This window comes from Echinops telfairi, unplaced genomic scaffold (genome assembly GCF_000313985.2).
Source record: "Echinops telfairi isolate 266 unplaced genomic scaffold, ASM31398v2 ScPeMD7_7400;HRSCAF=8409, whole genome shotgun sequence".
NCBI classification, from domain to species: Eukaryota; Metazoa; Chordata; class Mammalia; order Afrosoricida; family Tenrecidae; genus Echinops; species Echinops telfairi.
The window spans coordinates 62380650-62389628 of NW_022111300.1; the positions used below are offsets into that span (position 1 = coordinate 62380650).

At 44.7% G+C, this 8979-nt stretch overlaps 1 pseudogene; it reads left to right on the top strand.

Moving 5' to 3' along the window:
* Positions 1-1335: 1335 nt before the first annotated feature.
* On the top strand, positions 1336-2108 carry LOC115871639 (annotated as a pseudogene).
* Positions 2109-8979: the final 6871 nt, after the last annotated feature.

The following is an 8979-nucleotide window of genomic DNA, read 5'->3' on the forward strand; positions in this document are numbered from 1 at the left end:
GCTATATCTTTTGATAGCCGGGCACTATCAGCTTTCTTCACCACATTTGCTTATTCACCCGCTTTGTCTTCAGCGGTTGTGTCGGGAAGGTAAGACAATGCTGAAATTACTAAACAAAACATTGATATCACCTGCAAGTAAAATTTTGCTGAAGATCATGAAAAATGGTTGCAGCAGTACATTGACTGAGAGCTGACAGAAATTCAAACTGGATTCAGAAGAGAACATGGAACAAAGGATATCATTGCTGATGTAAAATGGATCTTGGCTGAAAGCAGAGAATACCATAAAAAGATTTACTTGTGTTTTGTTGATTACGCAAAGGCATTCGACTGTGTGGATCACAACTATGGATAACACTGAGAATGGGAATTCCAGAACCATAGACTGTGCTCATGTGCATAGAAGCAACTGATCGAACAGATCAAGGGAATATTTCATGGTTTAAAATCAGGAAAGGTGTGCCTCAGGGTTGGATCTTCTTACCATACTTATTCTATCTGTATGGTGAACAAATCATCAGAGAAGTTGGATTATATGAAGAATGTGGCAACAGGATTGGAGGAAGGCTTACCCACAATTTATGATATTCAGAAAACACAACTTTGCCTGCTTAAAGTGAGGAGATCAAGGATTGTAGCCTTCAGTCTGGCTTACAATCCAATCTGAAGAAGACCAAAATCCTTATACCTGGAGCAGTAGGTAAAAGATTGAACGTGTCAAGAATTTCATCTTGCTAGAATCTATGATCCATGCTCACAGAAGCAATAGCCAAGAGATCAAACAAAGCATTACATTAATTAAATCAGCTGCACAAGATCTCTCTAAAGTGTTGAAGAGGAAAGGTTTCATTTTGAGGACAAATGTGTGCCAGACCCAAAACATCGTATTGCCAATCACCTCCTATACATGTGACAATTGGACATAAAGAAGATGGAAAGAAGAAATGCATTTGAACTTTGGTGCTGGTGAAGAATCCTGAAGGTACCATGACCTGTCAAAAGAACAAACAAATCTGTCTTGGAAGGAGTACAGTCAGAATGCCCTTTAGAGGGGAGGAAGGCAAGACTTTGTCTCTTGCGCTTTGGACATATTACCAGGAGCAAGCAGTCCCTGGAAAGGACGCCGGGCTTGGTAAAGAAGACCATTAGTGAACTGGATTGACATAGTTGCTGCAACAATGGGTTCAAACATTACAATTGTGAGGATGGTGCAGGACTGGCTGGTGTTTGGTTCTGTTGAACACGGGTCTCACTGTGTCAAAACCAAATCGACAGCACCTAGCAACAATAATTTTTACAAAGTGGTAATAATAAATTGGTTCAGCCAGCCAAGATGCCGAAAGGGAAGAAGGCCAAGGGAAAGAAGGTTGCCCTAGCACCCACCACTGCCAAGAAGAAAGAAGCCAAGAAGGTTGCGAACACCCTGTTCAAGAAGTAGTCCAAGAACTGTGGCAGCTGCCAAGACATCCAGCCCAAGAGGGACCTGACCCTTTGTATCCGGCTGCAGTGGCTGGACGGGCCATTCTGTTCAAGTGGCTGAAGGTGCTGCCCGCAATCAGCCAGTTCTCCCAGGCCCTGGACTCAGCTGCAGAAGCTGGCCCACAAGTACCTGCTGAGACAAAGCCTGAGAAGAAACAGAGGCTGCTGGTCCCGGCTGAGAAGAGGCTGTTGGCAACGGGGTTCCCCCCACCATGAGGCCCCCTGACCTGTGAGCCAGGGCTCAACACTGTCACCATCCTGGTGAAGAATAATAAGGCTTAGCTGGTGGTGACTGCACATAGCATGGACCCCATTGAGCTGGCGTCTTCCTCCCGGAAGACCTGTGCCATAAAATGGTGGTCCCCACACTGCATCATCAAGATCAAGGCCTGGCTGGGGTGCCTGGTGAACATAAAGGCCTGCACCACCATCACCTTCACATAGGTGAACTCAGAAGACAAAGTAGCCCTGGCTAAGCTGGTGGAAGCCATCAGGACCAACTGCAATGACAGACATGATGAGATCCTCCACCACCGGTGTGGTGATATCCTGGGCACCAAATCAGTGGCTTGTATTGCCAAGCTGGAAAAGGTCTTGGTCCAAGAACTCACCACCAAGTGGAGCTAGTGCACATGCCTGGTTTTCTGCACGTAACAAATAAAACTAGTCCTTAAAAAATTGTATTGACATGTAATTCACATGCCATACAATTCAATGGTTTAAATACATTAACAAAGAGTTCATGCTCTGGTCTAGTTTGAATTGAGAAGCAGTACTGAGGTCAAAATAGTGGGGGTTGAAGGAGTCTCAAGGGACCAGAGGCATATTGTGTGTTTCACCAGTGCTTTACTGAACCCTGGTTGACTTATCCCTCCCCTGTGGCCCCTCTGTGTGGGGGTGTTCCATTGTCTACAAATGGGCTTTGGGTCTCTGCGTCAATCCCCCGCATTCTCAAACATATGGTTTTGTTTGTTTGTTATGGGTCTTCTGATGCCTGTTACTGGTCCCGATGACACCTCATGAATGCACCAGCTGGTGTACTTCTTCCATGTGGACTTTTTGCTTCTCTGCTAGATGACCACTTGTTCAATTTCAAGGCTTTAAGACCCCAGACGCTGTATTTTTTAATAGCCGGCACCATCTGCTTTCTTTACCACATTTGCTTAAGCACCCATTTTGTCTTCTGCGATAGTTACGGGATTGTGAGCATCACAGAATGCCAGTTTGTTAGAACAAAGTGTTTTTGTGTTGAGGGAGGGTATGAGCAGAGGCCTGAAGTCCATCCACTATCTCAGTGTATTGCCATATAAATATAGGTACATAGGCCAATACCTCTATTTTTGTGGATTAATGTATTTACATATGTACACACCTATGTTTATACCTCTATCCATAGCTTTGTTTCCTAGATGCTTCCTCTGTTTCCTTTTTGTTGCTGATGTAAATAAAAAGCAGTGTATTCTGTGTAATACACTGTGTAAATAAAAAGCAGTGGAGTCGAGGGGGCTTCAAGTGCGTCATTTCAGTACTTTTAATTCCATTTCCACAAGTTCCTGAAGCCCCTCCTAGAACGCCTTACCTAGGAGCTCAGTGGGCAAGCAGAGTTGCTCCCTGCGCAGATAAGCAGTGGGGCTCTCTGGAAAGGGACAAAGGGACAGGGTGGGGCGCCTTTCCTTTGTCACTTCCTGCCTTCTTGGTCATTCAAGTCTTTCTAAACACAGGCAGCCAGCATTTTGTTTTGATGTGAAGGTGGTAGAATTATGGACTTTTTTTCTTCTCTTTTTTTTGCTTCCTTTCTGATACTTTCCAGTTGGAAGCAGCAGGAGACTCTTCACGATGCTTCTGAGCGGCCGAGGCTGGTCTGGTTGGTGGTGGCAACGTCCGAGAGCTGAGCCACAAACCGCTCTACCTCTTTTGGCTCCGTCAGGAAGTGGAAAAGCACTTCTGTCAGGGCTGAGAACTGCCAGCTGGTCCAGCTGCTGCATGTCGCCGCCCACAGCCTCCGGCAGGGGGTCCTGAGTGCAGCGCAGGCGGCCGCACTTCCACAGCAGCCGCACTTTCGCCACGGGCCCCCTCTGTTTCCTTTTGCCTTCCTCCTGTCCCACCATCATGTTCCCCTCTACTTCTGCCTCAGTACTTCCTCTTAGCCAGATTGCTGTTGCTTCAACAGCCTCAGGATCTCTACATCCTCCTAGTTGATTTTATTTCCCCAGTTGTTCCCCTGTCTATGGCAGTTGTTTGCTCACCTCACCCTTCCCCCGCCACTTTCTCCCCCCAAGTCCCTCTGGGACTTGCTTCCCATGCCTATCTTAGAGAAAATAGGCAAAGCAACAATGATATAGACCAAACAAAAAGAAAACGAAAGATTGAGAGAGAGAAAACATACATAATTCCAGGTCTGTCCACTGACCTCGATGGCTATCACCCAATTGGTCCTGGGGGAATTCTGGGAGCGCCCCGCCCCCCCCCCCTTAGCTTGAAGTCTATTTTGGGGGTTCTTTAGGGGCTTTGTGGCTTTGCTTTGCCCCATTTGTTGATCTATTATGTTCCCTTCTTGGTTTGCCCCGCTGCAGGGAGTCAGACCGCCCTACCTCCCCACCATGTCCCCCAGTATTGTCCTCTGTTGCAGTATGCTCCAGCTTGGGGACAACATGTCATGAGCTGTTGTCAGTCCTACAGTCCTCTCTGTGTCTTAGCAGCTCCATGCAGGGCGTCATCCTCAGGGCTTGGTGTGCCAATGTAGAGTCTAGACCGACTTATCTTTTTCCTTCTTGGCAGGTATAGATAAGAGATGGGAACTCATGACACACAGAATCCAGGAACAGAAATTGGAATAGTGGTACCACAAGAGTAGGGGAAGGGTGGGGTGGGAGTAGGGGGAAGGGAAGAAGGAGAACCGATTGCAACGATCGACACATAAGCACACACCCCTCTCTAGGGGGAGGAACAACAGAAACCATGGAGGAAGGGAGACAGTGGTCAGTGTGAGATACGAAAATAATAAAATTTATAATCTATCAAGGGGTCATGAGGGTGAGGGGTGGGGAGGGGAAAAAAGAGGAGCTCTACAGAAAGTAAATGTCTAGAAAAGAATGATGGCAACATATGTACAAATATGGCTGATGCAATAGATGTAGGATTGTAATGAGTTGTAAGATCCCCCAATAAAATGATCCTTTAATAATAAAAAAGAAGTTTGAATAAAGAAAAAAATATATATGGAAGAAAAAGAGTTGTGCATTCATGATCACAATCCATTTAGAACTTTTTTTCATTCTTGTACCCATTATTAGCTCTCCACTTCTCCTTAAGCTCCCTTGCCATAATGGTGAGAAACCATTGATTTAGTGATAGTTTCTTTAGAGTCACGTATCCTGTATTTAATATGAAGAAAATCTTACAAAAACCTGCAATGAGAACCACAAACTAAAACACAGACAAATCTCAATCCAAAAGAAAGCAGACAATGAGAAAAATGAGGACAAATTAAAAATGGGTCAAAAGAGAAAACAAGTGATAAGATGTTAAATTGTAACCTAACGACATCTGCAGTAGGAGCCCTGGTGTTGCACTTGACCAGGAACTTGACTTCCTATCGCAAAGTCAGCAGTTCAAATCCACCAGCCTCCCAGAGGGAGAAAGATGAGGCTGCCACCTACTCCTGCAAAGATTTACAGCCTCAGAAACCCCGAGGGACAGCTCCATTCTGCCCTCTAAGGTCATTGTGAGACAGAGCCAACTCGATGGCAGTGTTTGAGCTGGACATCTGCAGCAAGTCACTTTCCAGTGCACTCTTTCGAGGACAAGCCTAGTCACACCCTGCTCCATTTTGTTGTTGTCAGGGGCCAGCAAGTCATGTCTGACCCACAGCAACTCTATGCACGTTGTGAATAAAACTCTGCCCAGTCCTTTGCCATTCTCACAATTGTTCCTATGTTTGAGCCCATTGTTACAGCCACCATGACAATTCATCTCATTGAGGGTCTTCCTCTTTTTCGCTGCCCCTCTACTTACCAAGCATGATGTCCTTTGCCAGGGACTGATCTCTCCTGGCAACAAGTCCAAAGTACCAGAACTGAGGTTTTGCCATCTTTTCCTCTAAAGAGCATTCAGGTATCAGGCATCTAAGACCCAGAGTAAAACCATACCTAACGTGAATGGGGGAGCCATGGAGTGGAGACCCAATGCCCATCTGTAGACAATTGGACATCCCCTCACAGAGGGCTCATATGGAAGAGATGAGCCAGTCAGGGTGCAGTACAGCACAGATGAAACACACAACTTTCCTCTAGCTCTTTGGTGCTTCATTTTCCCCCGTTATCATGACCTCAATTCTACCTTACAAATCGGATTAGGCCAGAACATGCACACTGCTACAGATAAGAGCCTGCAACACAGAGAATCCAGGGTAGATAAACCCCTCAGGGCCATCAATGAGATGAGAGATACCAGGAGAATTACAGGAGGGTCGGGGGAGAAAGGGGGAATTGATCACAGGAATCAATCTATAATCCCCTCCCAGGGGGACAAATAACGGAAAAGTGGGTGAGGGGCGATGGAGGACAATGTAAGATATGAAAAAATAATCTATAACTTATCAAGGGTTCATGAGGGCAGGCGGGCAGGGGAGGGATGGGGAAGAAATGGGGAGCTGATATCAGGGGCTCAAGTGGGAAGAGAATACTTTGAAAGTGATGATGGCAGCATATGTGCAAATGTGCTTGACACACTGGATGAATGTATGGATTTGTGATAAGAGATGTAAGAGGTTCCAATAAAAGTATTATTAAAAAATAAAACAGCAGGATAATGTACTTGGGCTTTATCTCTAATTTACCAAATTGGTGTCTTTCCTACCGTGGAATATTAGCTTTCCAGATTCCCTCTGTTGTAAGTTAGGGAATCCAGTCAGGCATAAAACACCTAGAACAAAAAATATTATTAATGCGAATAAGGGAGAGCGGGGAGTGGAGAACCCAAAACCAATCTGTAAACAATTGGACATCCCCTTACAGAAGGGTCCCAAGGAAGGGACAAGCCAGTCAGGGTGCAGTATAGCACCGATGAAGCATACAACTTTCCTCTAGTTCTTTAATGCTCCCCCCACTCCCACTATCATGACTCCAATTCTAGCTTACAAATCTGGCTAGACCAGAGCACATATACTGATACAGATAAGAACTGGAAACACAGGAGATCCAGGACAGATAAACCCCTCAGGACCAATAATGAGAATAGAGATACCAGGAGGGGAAGGGGAAGGTGGGGGGAGAAAGAGGCAACTGATCACAATGACCTACATATAACCCCCTCCCAGTGGGAAGGAAAACAGAAAAATGGGTGAAGGGAGATGTTAGCCAGTAAAAGAAATGGGAAAAAAATTATCAAGGGTTCATAAGGAAGTGGGGGGTGGGGGAGGGAGGGAAATGAACTGATACCAAGGGCTCAAGTAGAAAGAAAATATTTTGAAAATGATGAGGGCAACAGATTTACAAATATGCTTGACACAATAGATGTGTGTATGGATTGTGGTAAGAGCTGTATGAGCGCTCAATAAAATGATTTTTTTTAAAAAGAAAAGAAATTAAAGAGTTCCAAGGGCTCAAGTAGAAAATAATTGTTTTGAGAACGATGATGGCAACAGATGTACAAATGTGCTGGATACAATGGATGGATGTATGGATTATGATAAGAGCTGTATGAGCCATCAATAAAATGATTTTTAAAAAAGAAGTGCAAAATTAATCTCATAGAAATAAATCACGTGTTAGAAAAGCTATATCCTTCTGGGGTTCTAGGGGAAACAGTCTTTGCCAGTTTGTGGTGGTTTCTCATGGTCATTGGCTTGTGGCCCCCTTTCCCCACTGTCAACAGCAGCATGATCATGCTGCGATTCCTCGTAGTGCCATCTCCCGTTCCAACCACCTCTCCTGTCATCTTCTACTACTCCAGAGCAGTGGTTCTCAACCACTGTAAGCGTCAATGCCGCAACCCTTTCATGCAGTTCCTCATGTTGTGTTGACCCTCCAACCATAAAATTATTTTCGTTGCTACTTCATCACTGTAATTTTGCTACTGTTATGAATCGGGCGACCCCTGGGAAAAGGTCATTTGATCCCCAAAGGGGTCGCGACCCACAGGTTGAAAACCACTGCTCTGTAGGCTCCTCATGATTATATTGGCCTCACCCAAATGACCCTGGTTGATCACCTTATTTCAATGTCAGGTAATTAGGTTTCACAAGCAATCTTAATTCTCTCTTATCATGTAACACAACACACTCATAGGTTCTAGGGACTCGGATGTGAATGTCTTTGGGGATCACTATTCTTCATATGACTCGTCATAAAGGAAAACCAAATAAAGTTTCTCTTAAGCATTGAACGAGCTCATATTTCTGAAGCGTTGACTGTACTGGCTTATGGATTATAAATAGTAACTTATTACTTTTGTGGCAATACTTGAAGCATTTACCAAATTTATTTAATCACTGTCATACTAAAGAAAATATCATTTGGGGATAATTATACATTTTTAAAATTTGATAATCAAAGAATAGATGAAAGGTCTCCTGGATTTTCTAATGATAGGCCAGTACACGAACAACCTTCTCCTCATTATCCAATTCTTATCTATTTCTCATGGCATAAGGAGACTTTCTAGTCCCTTGGAGTTGAACATGGCCAAGTGACTTGCAACCGTATGTGACCCTGGACATGGCACACATCACCTTCATTACATTTATTGGATGGGAGCATTTAATTGGCATTTCTCCATTCTTCTGTCTTCTCTCCCCACATCACAGTGATCACAGATGAGGCTGTTGTGTTAGTCTGTGTAGACCAGAGAAGCAAATCCAGGGATACTCATATATGTGTTATAAAGAGTTTTATATACAAGAGCAATTCAATATTGAGAAACATCCGGCCGAGTCCAGATCAAGTCCGTAAGTCCGATATTAGCCCAAATGCCTGATACCAACCTATAAATTCCTCTTCAAACTCATGGAACACTTGCAATGACACCGAATGCAGGAAGATCACAGGCCAGTGGATGGAAAGTATTGTGGATCCAGTGGCAAAAGCAGCATCACAGCGCTGGCAGGGGTCTATGCATGGCTCCCTTAGTTCCAGGGCTCTAGCATACCTCCATGTGTTTTGTCCACAGGAATGTCTCGAAGGGAGTGTGTCTTTGTCCGCCTCTGAGCTATTTATCTTCTTAGTGCCTCCAAATGATGCCATCAAGATATGACCTGATTGACAGGCTAGATTCCACCCCTTCACTCTTAAGTCTCAAATGGACAACAGATTATCTAACAAGCACAGGTGTTAAAATGGATGTGCCATAGGTTGTTGGGTACCAGCCCCCACAATCGAATGGCTCCAAGGGGCGGTTGTGTAATTGAGGGGTTAAAGTAAAGAGACATCAGACAAGATAAGGCATGCAAATGCTCACCTCCAGGGAGGCCATGATCTCAGCAGCCAGATCCGCACAGAGA